Source organism: Rousettus aegyptiacus, unplaced genomic scaffold (assembly GCF_014176215.1).
Source record: "Rousettus aegyptiacus isolate mRouAeg1 unplaced genomic scaffold, mRouAeg1.p scaffold_m13_p_2, whole genome shotgun sequence".
In the NCBI taxonomy this organism is placed as follows: Eukaryota; Metazoa; Chordata; class Mammalia; order Chiroptera; family Pteropodidae; genus Rousettus; species Rousettus aegyptiacus.
In genome coordinates this window covers 35,781,151-35,796,968 of record NW_023416295.1, presented here as the reverse complement: position 1 = coordinate 35,796,968, position 15,818 = coordinate 35,781,151, and positions in this window count along the sequence as shown.

Here is a 15,818-nt window from a genome sequence, read left to right as displayed (position 1 = left end):
AAAGCCTGAATTACTCAGAACAATGCACATCATATATTTATGACATATCTCTGCTACTTTATGCACTCTGTATTTTAGCCAAATAACTCCTCGATAACAATTAGTCATTTTATTACATTATGCCTTGCTCATGTGTTAAGCCATCCTCCTTTCTTTACCTTAGTAATGACTGATTCTTTCAGAAGCCCTCAGAGGTTGTGTTGATTGTCTGTATTCCATGAACATGCTAAATATAGCATCTGCACTTGTATACACATGTGCGTATTTACACACACACACACACACACACACACACGCAGAAATATTTTAGCATAATTTTCTATTTATCTACCAATTTTCTCCCTGGTCACTGTCTTTGATGTGAGAAACAGATTTTTATGCAACCCTCTATCTTCGGTGCTTATTTAGGACACTGCACACTGAACTAAATTAGAGCTCATGTCCCCATCTCTTTTTTACATCACACTATCTCTTATGATGCAATGAACAATATATATATGTGTATATATATACACACACACATATATATATACACACACACACACACACACATATATATATATAGATGGAATTTTATTTCAAATTTAGAATATTCAAATCTAGGTCAATTATTTGATCTTCACTTTTGAGTAATAGGAAGCTCTATTGAAACTTTTGTAAATAATGAAAGGTTTATACCAGCTCGTGTGAACTTAAAATGTTAGAAGGAAATCTTCAGGAATAATTTAATCAGAAGTTCAACTCCATTTCTTGGTAATTCTCTCATCTCTGTTTTCCCGTGTCACCTTTGCCCATACCCATTTTCCATCATGGTTGCAAAATGCCTAAAGCAAATATACATTATGCTGCCCAGAAAAAGAGACGGAAAACATTTCTTCTCCATCCTGGGAAAGGGTAAGTTTAGGACAGTAGGATTCAGTGCAATAGGGAATAGCAATACACAATCAAAACAAGAAATTCTGGTTCTAGCACTGTCTAATATGACTATTTGCATATAATTACCATATTATTTCCCTTTCTAAGATGAAGCAAAAATCAAACTTTCCAAAATAAAATAGAAGAAATAGACAAACAAATAAACTTACTATCATGCATTTAGGGAAATAAAATATTAAAGTTATAAAATAAAATATTCTTGAAACAGCTATGAATAATAATAATAGGTACAATTGTCAGTTGACTGCAGTAATCTATAAAACAGACTGAATAAAATCTTAGTAATAAGAATAAATACTGAAAAATGTCAACTAACATAAGTATGATTCAAGAAATATAATCTTTTATTGGAATCTGGGTTCACAGTAGTTTATGCATTTCAGAGAAAATTTTCATTTTCATATACATCTTTTCAAAAAAGGATAATTTTGAATATTTTATAGCCCTCTTATCTTCATGTTGGGTGTGCACTATAATATAATAAATCTTTTGGAGGTGAAATATTTGTAATCTTCAGGCCAAAGAGAGACTAAATTTCTTTTGAAATTTGCAAAGAGGAGTTCTTTTTTCAGGAATCTAATACTACAAGCTATGCACTGCTCATTGCTGCATTTATAAAAATATTTGTAATTTATAAAATTCATATGGCCTCTTCTAACTCTTCTTAAACTGTCTCCATGGTTCACATGGTACGTAGAGTCAGATCCATGTAGGTAGCACTTCAGTCCACTTCAGCAACTGCGTCTCACTTTATACCCTTCCTGTGTACTCTGCTTACTCTTTGCAGATTTGTTTTTTCATGATAGTTTTTGCAATACCACTTTTATAAAATACCCCTGGGTGTTAGTATCAACCTCTCTGCTGGTATTCATTGCCTTCTCTTTGCTTCTCTAATTGGAAACAGTTTTCCTTTAAGGATCCATCCAAACATCACCCCTAGTGTGAAACGTCCCTAAACCCCATCCTTTTAGTTAAAATGTCCTCTATAGTATCATAGAATTAGAGGCTGTCTATGCCCAGCACCTTGAGAGGGCATAAACAATAGAATATCTTTATAGAGCCTCTTTTATCATAAATTCCTATTGCTCTATAATTTTAATATCAACTTTTAAAAATCTCCTGAATCTCGGTTCCTGGTAAAAAGTGAAAGACTTGCAAAAATCAAATATCTTATATTAATAGAAATTTGTGACATATTCTGCAAGTTGCCTGCCTAAAATACATTTCCTCAGATTTTATTTGATGTGGAAAAGGGTCTAGGTCAAAATAATGAATTCTCTTGCTGCTGAAGGGCATGTATCTGGCCCCAAATGCAAAACAATAAGGGTTTCTGGGTAAGTTTTTGCTTTCCTGTTATACATTTTTTTTTTTGTGCTCTACATTTTTTTTTTTTTTGCTCCTTCTTCTTGCTAGAATGTGATTATGAGTTAAAATTAAAGGAGTCATATTCAGATACTAATGATCAAGACTACATGTAAAAGAAGGATGGTCAGAAGTTTCTGATCCTTGATGACAGCCTTGAGTAGCTACACCAGTCCTGACCTACTCTGTGTCAGGTTCCTTCCTTTTTCTTTCTTTCTTTCTTTCTTTCTTTCTTTCTTTCTTTCTTTCTTTCTTTCTTTCTTTCTTTCTTTCTTTCTTTCTTTCAGAAAAATTTTAAATACCTTTATTCTGATGTCATTCACATATCATACAACTCATCCAACTTAAGTACGGAATTCAATGGTTTTTAGTATATTCTCAGATATTTGTAATCGTTATCACCACTACCAGTCAATTTTATAGCATTTTCATGACCTTAAAAAAAATTTTGTACCTTTTAGCTATTACTCCCCTACTCTCCACATTCTCCAGCCCTAAGCAACTGCTATATACTTCCTGATCTGAATTTTCATATAAATGGAATCATGTGGTATGTGATATTTTTGACTGACTTATTTCACTTAGATGTTTTTAAGGTTGATCCTTGTTGTATCATATATTAGTACTTCATTCTTTTTTTTAAGGTTGAATAATATCTTACTGTAAAGGTATACTACATTTTGTTTGTCCATGGTCAATTGATGGGCATTTGGATCGTTTTCACCTTTTGACTTTTATGAATAATGCTGCTATAAACATTGGTGCACAAATTATTTTATGTGTGGATATATACTTTTATTTCTCTTAGGTCTATACCTAGGAATGGAATTGCTGAGTCGTATGGCAAGTCTATGTTTAATTTATTCAGGAGCTGCCAGGTTATGGCCCAGAATTAATTAAACTCCTAAGAAGAAAGTTTCATAAATTTATAAAATTTTCAGATAATGACTTGCTTTATGTTCCCTTTAATTTATGTTTAGGAAATTCTACCTGATTTTTGCTCACTGTAACCTATATAATAAGATGTTACAAATTTGCAACATTAGTCAATATGAATGAGATGAGTAATTCACATCATATTACTTCATCATAGCACATCCAAAAAGTATCCATTATATAATACTTAAAAATTTAGAAAGAAAAAAATCAAGCATTATAATTTATAACTCTAAAAAATTTACTCCAGTTTCCTTAAGGGAGAAACTTTTTGTATGAATATATATTAATTAAAAACTTGATTATTAAACACTTTCTCAGAAAAAAATGTTAGTTGAATAAAAAAAATTACGTATGCTTTTATTTACATCTTATTGACTGTTAAAATGAGATATCAAAAGGAGGTAACATGTAAGAAAACAAAAGCAGTTTTGTGATTAATCCTTGCCCAGTTGAGTCACATTTGGCTTTAGTCCACTAGGGGGACTGTTTTAGAAATGTACTCTGTTTCTGTAATTTTATGGCTAGTCCTTAAGGTATGGAATATATTCCATATTACTTCTTACTATAGTGTGCCAAACTAATGAGTTAAAGAAAGTTAATGTTAGAACTGGAAAAAAAAGAGACCTTAGCCAACTTGGAAGAAATGAAGTCAGACATAACCAAGCAGTAACTAACAGAAACATCTATCATGTAGTCATGTCACATTGTGTGCAGGATACATGGCAGCATGGATATAGGTTGAAATTTACAACAGACACTAAAGTTGAAAATACTTATTATACAAATCTTATATTTAAATGAAATATTTTACTGGTTATAATATGTTAACATTTAAATATATATTTCTAATACTTTTATAATGAGGAATATTTTTAAAAGTGATTAATTCATGAACAATTTTTTTTTTAACAAAATAGATATAAATTCCTTACATGTCCAGGAGTTTGCTTTGGGAGCTCACTCTCAGTCACAGCACAGACTGAAGTTCACTTATGAACCTGGCCTTCAGGAGCTCCTCATCCTGCTCTATCCCTGTGGACCAGTGGATGCTGTTCTTTACTGTCAGAAAGGCAAATGGATTTCTCATGAAACTTTAGAAATTTAATCATAAAAGAAAGTGAAATAAATATTTGTAAATGTGAGAATGAATTGGATAGATTCTATTCACTAAGCCAGGCAGATACTAAGCTAGAAATGTGTGTCATCTTTTCAGAAACTATCGATACTCAAATGACAATGAGTGATTTTATTTCTTAGTTGCATCTTGATTTGACCACCTATAAGACACTTATTATCTTCTATGTATGTTAGTGAAATATCTTTTGTAATTTTATATATAATATATATTTGATAAAGAAGAGAGACTATATAAGGTAAAGTTTATTTCAATATTTCTCCAAGTCCACAGCTTCCCTCCAGAGACATTTTCTTGAGTGTCTCTCAAAAATATTCCATGCATAATACAAACATAAATTAATTTAAACACATGAAAGCACATTGACACATTTATATAGCTTATTGAATATATTATCTACTATGTTCTATAATTTACATATTTCATTTAATAATATATCAGAAATAATTTCATGATAGTTTCTATAAAAACAATATTTATTTTAATGATAGCATAGTATTCTCCTGTATTAATGTATGACAATGTATTTGGTACATTATATAATGTATTATTATATTTTACATATGCATTATAGAATGAGTGTCCCTAATTAATGGATATTTGCTATATTTCCGCATAGTTTGGCTTATTATATATAAACATGAATATCAATATATTCATATTCAAACAATTTTGAATTTTTGAAGGGTAAAATAAATTGTTATAAGTTGTGATGTATATTTTATTCTTTGATTGATCTTGGAAAAATGTTTTCCAACACTGTCAGTTTATTCTCCTACCAATAATATATGAGGTTGACTGTTTCTCTTTCTCCCTGTTGATTGAGTATGTAACTATTTTTTAAATCTTATCAATGTGATTGGTGAAAAATAACTTATATTTTAACTTTCCATTTCTCCTATTACAAGTGAAGTTATAATTCTTTTCACAAATTTAAAACTGATTTGTTTTTCCTTTATGTGTACCTTTCATGTCACTTTCCCATTTTCAGTTGAGCTGTCGTGTTTTTCTTCTTAATTTTCAGAAACTTTTAAATACGAATAAAATTGACTTTTTTTTCTGTTGCATATGCCTGTTTAGCTTTTGGTTTTATTTTGGACTTTTTCCCAATCATTTAAAAATTTTTGTGAAATCACGTTTGCACTTTTTGATCTCTTAAGACTGTGTCATTCTCCTTTATATGTGCCTCTCCCTGCACCTGGCACAATGCCTGGCCACAGAAGACATCAGATAAATATTTGCAGAAAAAAAATTGTTGAAGTGTGAAGAGGTTTAAATTTTTTAATACAAAATCTAACTTATTTTTACTTAGTTTCTATTAGATTGTAATCTTTTTAAAGAGAGAATCATCTCTTCAAAGTCCAATTTCTCATTTTTCCAATACTGTTTAAACTGAAGTTAGAATAAAACCATGAAACAATTTGTACAAAGATGACATTTTTAAATGCTAAAAACTAAATCATATTTTTAATAATGTCTATATTTTATAAACACAAGTTATTTAAAATTTTAAGGTTCAGCCAAAATAAAATCAAAATTAATTTAATACTCTAAATTAATTTATAAGAACTAACATAAATTATGATGACAATTCATGAATTGAACACATACAATTTGATTAATGGCTGATAATCAAATTAAAGCAAGTTTATTGGCATTAGATAATTATTTCAAACGATTAGCATGTGTTGAACACACCATTTAATATTACATTCCTAAGGAATTTAGAATTTGAAAAGATATTTAAGTGTTATTTCAACATCAACTCAAAATTTCCCATTAAAAAAAATCAATGATATAATTATCCATACACAGAGATAACGATACCAACAGTGAATTACACTCATGAAATGGGTTCAATTTTTGGCTCAATGATCCAATACTTTCTTCATTATTAATTCCTTTACTTTTTGTTTAGCAACACTCAGGGAGTTCAAGATGAGAAAATTTTATGTTGATTAATAATTTTTTGAAATAATTTTGAACTTTAAATTTATGAGTTATGTTTAATAAATTGTCAATGTAACTCATGTATTCTATTTAAACCTATCTTTGAAAAGTCGTATCTTTGAAATCAATCGATAGGAGTTTTGGTTTTATCTTAGGGTACAAAAAGCTTTAAAGAGCATTGCTCCCACCCAAACAATAACAAGTTGGATAAATTGCCAAATCATACATTTTTCTGAACCTATTAAAGAGCTGAGTCCACAGGACAATTAAATAGTCTCAAGTCTAAGGAAATTCAGGTGCCTCCAAAGAGAGAGATAAACTGTGAGCAATGGTTCACCAAGCAGGAAAACATGGTAAAAAGAGACATTGTAGAAAGAAACATTTTCTTATCAAACAAACTGGTAAGAAAAATTCAGCTGAATGTTTCAACAAATTTCTAAGAGTAATGGTTAGTCTGAGAATACAGAATCCTTGGAACTTACAGACACAGGGGAAGATTACACTTAATTTCAGGATTTTGTCCTAGCCCTTCCCCAGGTGCTCAGAAACATTTGTGTCAGGTTGGGAGAGCAGAGATTACTTCCTGCTTGATAAAGCCTTAGTGAAGAAAGCAGCAACCATTGTGGAAAAGACATAAAGCCACACTTAAAATATTCGTGCCAATCTTCCCTATTGAACAAAAACCTTTCGCCACTGAGAGAGGGGCAGAAAACTTTGCATCATCCAAGGAACATGTAGAAATCCATTACGGCTTAGAAGGTAAAAAAGAAAAAAAAAACCTTTCAGTACAAGGGCAAGGTAAGAATATTAGAGGTCCTGAATATTAGTCCTAAAGTGATGAAGAATGCCCCAAAATCCAGAAACAGAGGGTTTTGCAAGACAAGAGAGAACTCTCTCCATAGCCCCATCACTCTACTTCTGAGAGTGGCAAAAACGTGGAGAGAGACCTTCTCTGAAGAGTAAATCTACAGAGAAGTCTAAATACAAAGGTGAAACAGAATTATTGAAAAGATATTTCTGCAACTAAACTCCCATCATAAGCACAAGGGAAAATTAAAGAAATTTGAAGCCAAGGGTGGCCTGAAAATTATTGTAACATGAAAACCTGAATCTAGCTATACCCCTGACTAGATTAACTCAATCTGTCACCACTAGTGCATAGAAAAAAAAGAGATGTGTCCATTTTCAAGAATAAAAAAACATTTATCTTAATCTGTGTTTTCTTAGACACAATATCCAGCATTCAACAGAAAATTACAAAGCAATGAATAAAGAATTAAGATATATTAGAATCAATTAATAGAACCAGGCCCATATAAGACCCCAATGCTGAAACTATCAAACAGGAAATTAAAATAACTATGATTAATGTACAAAAACTCTTGTTTAAAAGGCAGACAACATGCATCTATTGCAGCAGAGAGATAAAAATTATAAGAACAGATTTTAAATTTTATTAGATGGTGACAGCTATAAGAAAAAATCAAATGAAAATGTTAGACATTAGAAATACAATAACTCAGATAAGAAAAATATCTTTCACAGGTTTATTAAAAGAGCCAAAGAAAGAAGAATCAGTAAGCATAGTAAAGGTTAATAGGAGTTAACCAGGTTAAATTAGAAAGGTAAATGAATAATAATAATAAAAAAACCACCAACACATTAGAACAGTTTCAGTTATTTTAATATAGGTGTAGTAGGAATTACAAAAGAAAGAGAGAAAACATGGAAAGGAAATGCAGTAAGTTAATGACAGAATTCTCCAAAAACATTGAAAAACATGAAACCACAGATCAAAGAAATTCATTAAAAAAACAAGCAAGATAAGTATACAAAGAAATAAATCATTAATCAATCATCTAGACAAAGCCTGTCTAAAGTGCTGAGGATTAAAGATAGAGAAACTCTTAAAGGGAGCCAGAGGAAAAGAACATGTTAGATACAGAGAAACATACGTACATATATGTTAGATAGAGAGAAACATAAGTGCACAACTGTTAGATAAAGAAAAACATATATAAATTACAGTGGACTTCTCAAGAATTTACATCAGAAATTATTGAACCCAGAAGATTATGAAGTAACATGTTTAAAATGCCAAAAGAAAAAAAAAGTCAACCTAGAATATTCTACCTAGCAAAAATAGCTTTTAAAAACGAAAGAAATAAGGCTTTTTCAGGCAGAAAAAATTAAAAAGATAGTTCATAATAGCAAATCTCCATAACAAAAATGTTAAAAAGAATTCTTCAGGAAAAATATATATGACAAAAACTTAAATCTACACTATATAATGAGGAGCACTGATATAAATGAAAGTACACATAAAATCAATGTTTTTTCTTACTTTAATTGCTCTATTGACTGATTAATGCAAGCTGCATTATAATCAGCTCGTGGTTGAACTTTGTCTCAAACCTGAAATGCGGATATTCTGTGTGGTGCATTGTTATCCAAAGTTGAATGGTGAAAACAGAATGTTTATTATTTGCTTTAAAATAGACTAAAGTCTGAATATATCAATCAACAAGTGAACTCAATGGCAAATACCCCCTGCCACTTATCATCAATATTAGATGGGTCTATTTGTAATTATTAAAATAAAATTATTATCTTTTTACTGCTTATGAAATGAACTAAGAGGAAGATTTTGAGGGAATGGGAATGGAGATTTGAGAAAATAGTGGCTGTCTCTCTGACACATAAAATTTAGTCTTCTTCAAACATAGATAGATTTAATTAAATTATAATGATGATCCAAAAAAAAGCTGAATATGGAGTAAGATATACTTTTGGTAATGTGGAAGCCAGCATTTACCAATCAAAGGACTTATTACTCATAGTTCATAGTGAAGAAATAGGTATTGCTTTTCTAATACTATCTGCCTTTGCAGTTCAGGTCTAGGTTTGTTACTATGAAAGAGTTTAATAAGCCAGGTGAAAACCTTGATTCAGTATTCTTCTCAGAATTCTGCTAAAAAATTGCTAGGAGAAAGAAGGTAAAAAGCCAATAAATCTATGTCAGCAGAATGTTCACAGACATTTAATAATGAGAATATAACTCTCTTCTCCTTCCAGTTTTACTAAAAACCCCACAGCTCTGCATCATTTAGAGGTCAGTGCATAGTTCTGACATTCAAGGTTATTGTAATCCTTGTAAAAAACAGTCTCGGTGATGAAAACATCTAACTTGTCAAACATTTAATTGTTTATTTTCTCAGGCAAGTTACACTGGCAAGAACATCTGCGTGAAGTAATATTTATATCTTCTTCTTAACAGGGAGTTTTTAACTACGAAATAAATTGGAAACATATCACAAAATATTATACTTTGCAAAAACATGAGACCTTCAGACATAGCCCATGTAAGAGATCATATCAGATCCCACGAGGAAATAGAGTATATGAATAGCAGGAAGAAAAATCGCAACTGCCATAGGCCTTATAAAATCAATAATATGATGTAAGAATCACTAGTCTGCAAAGAAAATGGCTCACACTTCTTAGGGAAAATGTCAGATTTAAACCACAAATTGTAGAAATGATTGTGTGGTCTCTTAACTATACCAAGTATAGCTTTCACTTTTCTGGGTGGTTAATTTTACATAGGTGAAATTAATTGAACAGTTAAATATTATGTATTATTAATATTCTCATGTAAAAAAACAAGCCCTCTATAGGTTTTTAATACATAGTGATTCTCTCTACAAAGTTGGCAAGCAAAGTAAAATGAAAGTGTGGGAATTTTGTGAAAGTCTTCGCTTTCCCAACATCAGTGCCATATACACTATTTAACTTACTGAGTCTGAAATTTCCAGATACCATTTTAAGTTTTAGGTGTTGTACCACATTGTGAAACTTCAGGGCCATAAATTTACTTAGTGAAATACAAATGGATATGCTATTTTAGCAGAAGTTTGTTTTGGAAGTCTGTGTGAGCAATCAAATTCATTATCCTCTTTTGCACATTAACGTATGCTTTAATAGGCCTGAGATTATCAGAGGATGAACACAGAATAAATTGAGAAATTTTAAAAATTGAACGTATGCCCCTTTATACACAATAAAGGAGAATAATCAGTACTGAAGTGTCATTAGGATGAAAAGCTTCATCAGCAAAAAAGAGAAAATAGACATGTTGGGGGAAAATTGACATGGAAATAAAACAGCAAATCAAACATCAAGTAGAAAAAAAAATAGCTAATTATATGCTTTCTAGAGAAGTAAAGCCTAATTTTAAAGAAATGGAAAAGTCCAGCGAATGCCAAAAAGATTTTTCCATGCATTATAGCTCTTTGGCATAGAATCTATATGTATTTATCCAGATGTTATGCGTAGAAATTATGGAATTTAATGGTAACAGGAAGTGCATTTGAAGTACAGAATAGTAATAAAATTAAAATGGATGAGTACATTTGAAAAAAAAACAATTATACTTCATTCTTAAAGGAACTTAGGATCATACTGTATTATAAATATTAAAACACATTTTAGATAAAGATACAAACAAAATTGCTTTACTTTCAATATTCACACTTGAAATAAAATTTTGGTAGAATGAAACTTCCTGAAAACAATTGTATGGGAACTAATGGTCTCTAAAGAGTAAACTTTAATAATATATTTTTAAGAATATATATATATATATAATTTTTTTTAAACAGTTTATGACTGTGCTCTGGTGAGTATTTCTTCCATGTGAGGGGACAGTGAAGCAAGGCAGTATTGCTTGGTGGCTAAGAGAATGTGCTCTGGATCACTCAAACCTGAGTTAAAACCCAGTTCTGCCATGTATGATCTGTGTGCTGGAAGGTGGCTAACCTTGCAGAGCCTCATTTTTATCATCTGTAAAAGATAAGGTCACCTACAACAAAGAATTGCTGTGAGCATTAAAGTTGATTAAAGCAAATCTTTGTTATTATTATTATTATCACTACCAAGAAGTTCTGTATAGAGTTTACTCAGTTTATTATGATTATATTGACCTTACTCAGCTTATTATAATTATATTGACCATCAATACTGATCACTTCTAATGCTAAGTAGTTATCAGCATAATTATACTCCTCTTGTCTCATGAATGATATTATCTTCCATGATGCCTTGGGACTCCTTGACACTGCTGAGAGACCTATTGTCACTTAGGAACTGCCCTAGGCAATTCCATTTCCTGAGAGCTCAAGATCATAGTCCCCTGTGTCACCTGACTCCCCAAAGTCTCTTCATTTCATTAGTTTCCTTAGTCTTCAGGAGTGTAGTGAGTGGGAATAAACCAACTGAGATTGAGAATGTTTGCAGCTTTGCAGCGATTAGGTTCTTGTAAATTCTTGCAGACTATGCTAAGGAATTTTAATTTTATTTAAAATGCAAAGATAAGTGCATGAAAAGATCACTTTGTTTGTTGGGGGAGAGAAGAGAAAACAGCATTAACATTTATTTAGTACAAACAATACAATGATAATTGTCTATGTATATTCAGATTAAAAACTGAAAGGAAAAAAGGGAAATTTTGATCCTCCCCCAAATCCCATAGGAATTAAGATAAAATATAAATATTTTACAAAGAAATATAAAGTATAAATTACCTAATTCAGTTTTCAAGATTTAAGTTTTAGTCAGAAGATATATTTGAGAAATGATTCAATTGAATAAGCTAATAATAATTTAATATTATTTAAATAACTCCCAAATAACTCATGCTTTGGAAGCTACATTCTATTTCTGTTACTTATTTCTGTCCTTGCTCTATTCACTATTGGTACAAGAAAAAAAGTCATTTAAAATTATAGTAGAATATCATTAACCCTTGACATTCTTTCAACGATTATATTATTATGAAAACTGTTGTTCAGACTAAATGCTCCACTTTTCATGGAGTAATTGAGAATAAAGTCACAATTTCGATTTCCATAATGTAATTTTTTAAAGCAAAAATCACAGTCTCATGCTCATCATTAAGTCATCTAAGTATATTTCCAAAGTTCACATTGATTGACGGTTGAGTTCCAGAACTTGATTATAATTCCTAGAAATCAAGAACTAGGGGGAAATTTACAAATGATCAGTTCCTTTCTTTACTGAAGGAGTAGAAACTTAGAAAGGAAGCTGATGACTTCCAGTTAAAGTAAAAAGAACCAGATTGACTGACTGTTAAGTGACTTGCCTTCCAAGTCCAGTTCTGTCATTATCTAATTTCCAAAAATGACTTGTTAAAACTATTTAGAAGATAAAATAAAAGAAATAATGATACTAATGATAATAAGAAAAATGAAAGTTTATTCCCTTGTATTCATTAAAGAATAAATGAATAAACAGAACATACATTTAACTGTTATTGAAAGAAGAGTTATTTTGAACAAAGAATTCCCAAAGAATCTTATCTCCTAGTTCTCATGAATTTCTCCAGTGGTGCTCACCATGGATTTATTTATTTTGCGTAGTATGATTTCCAAGTTTAATATAAGGAAAGATGCCAAGAAGAAAGTCTCTGATGGCCAAAGAAGCAATTCCTTAGTACTCAGCAACAATGAACAAAACAAAGAACAAAACCCCTAATTCTATTCGATGCAAAAGATTAGGGGAAAAAAAGCTCTAACTATTTGATGATAGTAATTTAGGGAACAGCATAAGCAGAAATGTGTGGGAAGGCAATGAGAAAGAGAAAAATAAAGAATATAAGAGCAGATAGCAGTGCCCCCACAAAGCAACAATCATACTACAAACGACTGACTCTCTAGCTATGTATATGTAGCACGATATAAGAGTTTAAGAAAGTAGTAAAACCAAGTGTTTATTTGGGGAACAATTTCACCATGAAAGGTAAAATTTTTAAAGATGAGGGAATGCAAAACTTGAGCGAACATTAAGTTATCCGATATAACTTATTTTTCAGAATTGCTGTAGAGCTGAGGTTTTATCAGTAATGTGACATGAATTGTTGCATTTATTTGCATTCAATTTTTATTCACTTTTGAAGTTTTTGGTTTCTTAGAACTACTTTTAAAAACTAGATTTTTCTTTAAAGTATATGTAAATTCCTCAAAAAAACAGTGTAATAGCTTATACTTTGTAATTCTTCCATAATTACTTATTGATTTTTATCTTTATTAATTCATCTACATAAAATTATATTTACTTATTTTTATTGAACCTTTAACTCATTCATTCACATTCTAGTTAAATTAAGTATTTTTTCACAGAAATTACAAAATTACATTGTTACGCAAAGAGCAAATTGATAACATCTATTGAAACACTTAAAATGACTAGATTTGTGTTGTAACATTGTGCATGAATATATTTTACTTCTAAATATTATCACTAAATTAATTGATGAAATATACTGGTATATCCTCAATTTAAATAAATTGATGTTAAAATGTGTCACCATTGTTAAATTTGTTGGTATATTGCAATATGATTCCAAAAAGCTTTCTTCTATCCTTCCTTGTCTTCCTTCTTTTCCATTCTTGCTGCCAGCTCCATACTTCCATCTCTCTTTTAAGATTATGAAGCGTTTTAATATTATGAAATGGACTTCATGCCTACATCTTTTACCCACTTCAACTATTCCTGTGTATTTCTGAAAACAATTAATTGTTCTAAAGCATTTATTTCATGTGTCACTCATCTATTGAACTCCACTGGCTTTCCTATGAAATAAAGTCCACACTTCTCATTTCAGCCTTTAGAGTTCTCCACAATCTGGCCACAATCCAGCTTTACCACTGGCTCTTTTCCATCTATACTAAATCATGTACTACGCTATGAACCATTCAAGACCTGTGAATATCTGACTCCACTATCTCCATCCGGAATGCCTCTCCTTCCATATGTATTCCAAATGTTCACCCTAAATAATGATTACTCTCCTTGCCAAGAACCTGTATTTGTGTCATTCATATTGATTTTATCACTCTATCATGTTTTTGTGAATATATTTTATGTCTACTTATATTTGGTAAACTCCTTTCTAGTAAGGGCCATTTTGCTTTCTTTGCAATCCCCTTTCTGCTCTTCGTTATGCTTTTCTCATAGTAGACTCATTAAATATTAAAATGAAATCATTGAACTAAAATGTGAACGTAAATTATTTTCTTCTTCCATGTTTTCTAAGTTGCCGTGATTAGAACGAAATATTAAATGTCTTAAGGTTGATATGATTTGTATTTCTATGTTATTAAACCAAAATCAAAATTGTCCCATTTTGCATTCATCCCCATTATGTTCTGTGGAATTGTCAAATGCTAAAATATGATTCCAGTTAGAAGAAAAAGGTAATCCCTATAATTAGTGGTCTTGAAAAGAATAAACACACACACACATACTACAGTATCATTAAGAATATGAAATCTGCTTTCTGAAGTTTTAGCAAAGAATGAACCAAATCACTGGGAAAATTTTTACCAGAGAGCAAAGTCACTCACTCTGTAGTTATATTTATTGCCTCAAACAGTGGTTCTTAAACTTTTTGGCACTTAATTTTATTTCATGGTACCTGTTGTTCCTACATGTCTTACCTTCCAAATACTTGTGATCGAAAAATATATATTTAAATGAATTAAGATCTACTTTGTTCTGAAATGCTTTCAGGGGGTGGTGGAGATTTCCATGATACTCTTGGAGATAATTTTGTACACTGTGGGTTATTGCACAAGCTAATTGAGAACCCCTGGCCTATGTCATCTGATGTTGTCAATTTCCCAACAGGAACACATACTGTCTATTTCATAAGCATTTGGTGGGGATGACATATGCAAACAGATATAACAAAATTTTCAGCATCTTTGAGTCAGATTTAATAATATGGTGAAAAGTGATGTCTGAAAAATTTTGGGTTTTATTTTCATGAACCATTAAGTCTCCATATATGGCCTTTTAATAATTTCTACTAGCTGCTAAAACATTTGAAATTTCATTCCTTATTTGTTAAGTTTAAATAATTCAAGCAATAAATTTTCCATCCAATGACAATTGTTTTTGTCTAAATATCATTTTATTAGAACCAGAATTCATCCTGCATGTTGCCGTTTTACCCAGTGAACATTTGCATAATTCTAAACATTTGTTGTTCATGTTTTTTGTTCACACCCTTCAAATTCTTTTACTCCTCTTCCCTCTTACTCATCAGTTGGCCTAGCTGGAAAGATTTAGTTCTTTTCATCTGCTTGAATAAATCAATACCATATTTTTAACGGAACATTTCTATTCTTCATGTATTCTTCTTTGTATTCTTACTAACTTTCAGAAGTCTTCCTGATGCAAATGTACCCAGAATAATACTTAATGTTTTAAAAAAGAAATATAGAAACAGTAATTATCCTTAAATTAATTATTCAAGGGCAAAAATGCTTCTAACAAGTGTTCCATTATCAAACCACATAATTAAGACAAACCTGTTCTCTATTACTTCACAGGATTTGGCAGAGGAAAACTGAATTGTGAATTGAAGAAGAGAGAGGAAAGACTCCTGAATAGATAGTTTACAGATGTGTCCACT